Source organism: Phyllobates terribilis, unplaced genomic scaffold (genome assembly GCF_046119375.1).
Source record: "Phyllobates terribilis strain yellow unplaced genomic scaffold, ASM4611937v1 Scaffold_13__5_contigs__length_258822181, whole genome shotgun sequence".
Classification (NCBI taxonomy): domain Eukaryota; kingdom Metazoa; phylum Chordata; class Amphibia; order Anura; family Dendrobatidae; genus Phyllobates; species Phyllobates terribilis.
Genome location: NW_027362773.1, coordinates 98,149,136 through 98,155,116, shown reverse-complemented (window position 1 = coordinate 98,155,116; position 5,981 = coordinate 98,149,136).

Sequence of the window (5,981 nt, the reverse complement as noted above, 5' to 3'; positions counted from 1 at the left end):
AATAAAAGGAATTTCTCAGAGGTGAGGAGGATTGTTTGTCAAGGGGATGTGCACAGACAGATATGGGGGAAGCTGAAATCACAGAAGAAAAATAGAATGAAAACAAACCAGCCAGCGCTAATAATAACACAACCAGCGCCCATCATCAGCTCACTTTACACATCCACTAATCACAGATTCAGTGGGATCCCATTATCACCTGGGCAAACAGCTCACTTCCTACTGATGGGTATTAGGAGAAGAGGATGTGTGTTGATAGGCAGTTATGCAAGATGGATATAACTACTAGAGACACAATGGATGAGCTTTTACTTCTAAGGTAAATAGGGGCAAAAGAAACGGAAAGTCTAAATATACACGTTTACCAGTGAAAAGAACAGAACAGCTGGAGTAGATAAAATTAGGCTACACAGAAATATAAAGGGGGTTTGTTGTTTTATGTAAATGAAAAGCAATTATACAATAAAAAAAAGTTCTGCATCTGGTAACAGACCATTCCTTCTAAATGTATCCTTGCTGGTATTAAATGGGGACATTCTTGTTTCCTTGTTGATATCTATATTTTTTTCAGCTCTACTATATACCTGTGCAGGTAAAAATTAGAGAAGAGAAGAGACGGTTTATGTCTCTAAGTATTGTCTATCTTGGATACAACTGTGACAATCATTCAGCTGCAACAAATATTAAGCCTTCACAAGGGGTCATGTGAATATCGCCAGCACCTCCCTCTAGCAAACAGCAGGTATTTAACTCCCAAGTCATGGTGTTAATTAGCAAGAGGAAGGTAGCCGCTGGATCCTAGAGAGATAGCTTCTAAGAAGGTGTCTGTAATGCCAAAACAAAGAGATCTCCTGCAACCAACTGCAGGGTGACTGTCTGTCACTTCTGACACACCCATGACACAAACATGATCTCCCAACTTAGCAGCACATGATACATTTACAGAAGAGCACGGTGGCAGTGCTGGGGTCCTGGGTTCAAATGCCGCCAAGGACAACATCTGCAAGGAGTTTGTATGTTCTCCCCGTGTTTGCGTGGGTTTCCTCCGGGTTCTCCGGTTTCCTCCCACACTCCAAAGACATACTGATAGGGAATCTAGATTGTGAGCCCCAATGGGGACAGTGCCCATACTGTCTGTAAAGCACTGTGGAATTAATGGCACTATATAAGTGAGTAAAATAAATAAATAAAAATAAAGATACAGGGAGTAAAGATATATTGGTAAGGCAATCTACATGCTGTCCTCTCTGTCCAAAGATGTCTCCTTTGGATGTCAGATAACAATGTTAACATCTCTAGAGACCCAAGAGTGAATGCTACAGATCTTGAACACAATGTACAATGGCCATAAACATTATATAGCTGTCTCCTAACTCTCCCATACATGCTCTTGATTGGCTTGGCTAAGGCTATGTTCACATGTCCAGTAATGATTAGTGTTGAGCGAGCACTAAAATGCTCAGGTGCTCGAAGCTCAGGCCGAGCTCACCGTGATACTCGGGTGCTCGACCCGAGCAACGAGCCCAATGTTAGTCTATGGGGGACCCGAGCATTTTTGCGGCGGCACCCCCGGCAGTCTGTAGAAAGCCTAAAAAGTGCCCAAAACGATAGTGACAGTGCTCAAATGACATGGGGACAGCATGGGCATCGCCGCAGGAAGCATTTATGACCCCCAGGTCACTGCTGTCAACAACGTGGTCAGAGGTATTAAGCCACTTTTACGGGCTCACAATAAAACGTTCAAAAACAAAACTGAAACTGTTTTCCTGTGAAATATGTTAAGGAACTTCCTTTCCAGGGTAAAGACTTGTGTATAAGGTAAAATAAATAACCAAAAACAAAAATACTCCTCCACACCTTGGGCTATGTTCACAAGTACCATTTTTTATGCGTTTTTTCACTTTTGTATTGCTTTCAACCGTGACAAATGCATTCACTGGGAAATGTCATTTTAACATTTTACAACCTTATCTGGCCATGTGCTGTGTGACACATGCATACAGTGCTGAAAAGACATGGGAACAGCATGGGGAAGACCCCTGGAAGCATCTCTGACACCCAGGTCACTGCCTAAAAGTGTGCCCATCAGAAGTGATCCTTGCCGCATCAGAAGATGCAGACTTGCAACTATCCCCGTGCAAGTCCTTGTCTATCTGGGATGGATATTAGTCCTCAGAAGGACTGTTTGTTTGATTTTGCAGGCTTTAGAGACCCTACACTACCTATTTCGCAGTATAAATCTCTCCCTAGCTCAGCAGCACTCTCCCTACACTGTCTGATGTCGGGCGACTGTGTCCAAGATGGCGGCGACCGGTTTTAAATACTCGAGGTGACGCTGTGCGGCCAGCCAATCACTGTAATGCCCACATCCAACATGGCTGTGGCATTACAGTGACTGGCTGGCAATCCCTGCATGTTCATTGTCTCTGTAAAGAGCGCCAAACATGCAGGGCGGAGACCCGAGCTCCCACCCGAGTAACCCGAAAATGCTCGGTGCTCGCCGAACATCCCGAGTAGTGAGATGCTCGGGCGAGTACCGAGCAGTGTCGAGCATGCTCGCTCAACACTAGTAATGATCCATCAGAAAGGATCCAGCAGAAATCCGTTAGGAAAAAAGTTGTGCTGACACAACTTTTGAGTCCGTTATTCACTAACTCATCTCTGCCGCATGTGTTTTCTTAACATTGGACTCAATGAGCAATGGATCCATTAATGCGGCATCTGTTGTCACCTATTTCTAACTAACGGATCCGGCAGAGATCAGTTAGTGAATAGTGGACTAAAAAGTTGTGTCAGCACAACTTATTTCCTAACAGATTTCTGCTGGATCCGTTCTTGGAGGTCGTTACTGGATATGTGAACATAGCCTAAGCATGCATGTGTGAGGAGATGGGAATAAAGGCCCCCATACACACTAGATTGCTGTTGGCCGAACCACGCTTCAGACGATCGTTCGATGGACAGTTATGTCGGCTGTCTCTCCCATAGACGAGCGCTCGCTTGGCTAAGCGCTCCTGTGTTCTCTATGTGAAAGCTGCTGACTGATATGGCTGGTGATGGCTTATCTCTGGGGTAACAAAGCGATCGTCAGTCTGAAATCAGACACCCTCTCCAACAATCAGTAGGCCGGTACCCCGATACACATTAGAGTGTCAGCCAAACCCATTTATATTAGTGGGTGCGGCCAACATTATTCTAATGTGTTCAGACTTAAGCCACTGTTAAGACACTTCTAGTGGTGACTTATTTTCCACAGAACAAAGGGATTGGGCATGTTGAAAGCCAACTGCCTGACCCTTATCTCACCTAGCATCTGACTTTTGCTCCCATACACATAAGAGGGATGGCCAATCCTGCTGACATTTTTTTTTTATATATATATACATTTAGGACTACTACGAGATTTTATCTGGACAATCCCTTTAACATACTCTTTAATATTTCCTTTGACATATTTGCTTTAAACTAGTTGAGTCTAATTAGTGAATCTGTTCTGTTTCAGCTACAAATTGTATACCAATGACATGGTTTCAATAATTCAATGATAGAAAACAAATTGACATGTAATTGACGGAAACAGATTTCCATTACAGATTAGGAAACTCAGCACCACATCCCCAACTCCTGCCTGTCAGGATATTACAGGTCAGCGAGCTCACTCATACAATTAGGATGCCGTCATGTTATAGATCAGTTACTAGGAAGCCAAAATATTATTTTTTCTGTCCACGGTAGAAGTTCATTGCGGTTAAGTACCACAAAAAGCAGACGAGACCTCTTTCTGTCCTTTCCTGCTACAATTCTGACGTTTATTTTGACAGCTTTTACAGTAAAGCATTCTACAGACACTACAATGTACTTAGTGCTGACTGATGTCTGCAAGTTTCTTGTCTGACAAAAGAAGATTTTAATTTAAAGGAAGAGGCAAAGTGCTATTACCTTATTCTACCTAGGGAGTCTGGGTAATAGTAGGCAACTGAACCTTAACAGTATTATGAAATCTGTTTGATGGACTTATAGCTTTTGGGGCATTTTGATTTTAGGAACATTTTCTAGATCTAAATCTGACTTTTTTTTTCAATGGAACATGCCATAGGAATTGAAAGAAGACCCAATGCACTCTGTGTTAAACTGCAACCCATCAGGCTTGAGTGTGGTCTATAACTCTAAGGGTATATCCCCACAATCAGGAACCAGCAGCGCTTTGGATGCAGCGTATTTTTGCTGCATCCAAAACGCTGCGTTCTAATGCCACACTTATTTTGTCAGCACATGCGGATCCACCGCATGTAATGACATTCAATCAGTCAAAATCTGCAGCGGAGACTAGCATCTCCGCTACAGAAATTGACATGCTGCAGCTCGTAAACCTGCACCACTGGTGAGTTTACACAGGATCAAAAACAAGCACAGTGGGCATGGGATTTCAATAAATCCCATCGACTGTGCTTGTGCTATTGTAGAACGCAGCGTGTTGGACGCAGCGCAGGTGAGCTGCGTCCAAAACACTGCTATTCCGGATCGTGGGCACGTACCTTTAGGGCTCGTTCACTTGACTGTATAACACGGCCAAATGCTATCAGATATTTTATCTGATAGCACTCAGACCAGTGTTATACTATGAGGCAGTGCCAACGATCGCTTTCTTTTCTCATGCCGACTCGGAATGAGAAAACAGTTGCAGCATGCTGGGAGTGCATACAAGTCTATGGGTGCGTGTGAAACATCGGACTGCACTTGGATGTCATCCTAGGATGTCATCCTAGTGCAGTCCGATTGCTGCAGACACAGAAAATTGAGAAGATGGAGAAATTAAATTCTTTGTCTTCTCCGCACCTGTGATCTGATTCTCTCATATGCATGCAATATTGAGGGCTATCTTTATCTAAGGGGTGCTCATTTCAGCTGGCCCAATAAAAACAGCATAAGCAATGATATAAAACCACCCAGTGAGATCTTAGGTCAATTACAACCACAGATCGTCCTCACTGGCTACTTGTTCAGAGGGTCCTTGGCTGTGTGATACTGCTCAGTTCACTCAGTAGATCACCGTTTGGTCATCTGACCACTAGGCATACTAAGCTACCTCTTACATATAACCAGTCCCCACCTAGAATGGAGCATATTGGGCAAAAAGCTACTGCAAACATAAGATCTCTGACCCAGCCAACATGCATGTCCACCAGAAATGGTGTGGACTGATTCGCAGGACCCGGCCAATCAGTAAACTGTGGCCGCTGGACGGGAGTCACAAGAATCGCTTCCTGACGGCATCTGTGGCTCTGGTTTTAATTAGCCGGACTGGTGTGATGTCAAATGTATGTCATGTTGCAAACATGAAGTTGCGCCAGGCCAGCTAATCATAAAAAAAGCCAGAATGACATCAGGCTGGAGTTGGTTTTTAGGGCTTCCATCCAGCAGCCAAAATTACTGACATGGCCGATGGAATTAGTCCTGAGAAATGATTTGCAGCAACTTTAGTGCACTTTATTACATTCGACAATAGAAAAAATTACTCAAGGGTCCATATAAAAGCTGTAGGACCTATAATAACATAACAAGTTACTTTACTAGTGTCCCTCAGTTTATGGATACTTGTAGAAATTGCATAGTTGCATAATTGCACACAGGCCCGGTGAAAGAACTGGTAGTGGGACCCTAGAGTCATAACAATATTTGTTGCAGCAGAAGACAGTTTGACTTGAGGTGGAGGAAGCCCTTTTGGTTACCATAACGTATACTGTATGTTACTTAGGATGGGAAACACCACTTTTCCTTAAATTCTGTCAATGTAGAAATGCTGAAAGGTTACTCAACAAATCCCAAAGAGGAGGAGATGAATTAGCAAGTGAGGTCATGACAGAAGCATGTGACGAGCAAACAATGCTGCAGGTATATGCAAAGCAATTTTCCTGTATGAATAATGAAATAATGCACTCGGTGTTATAATTATAGCCTCTGAAGAATTAAGAAGCCTAGAC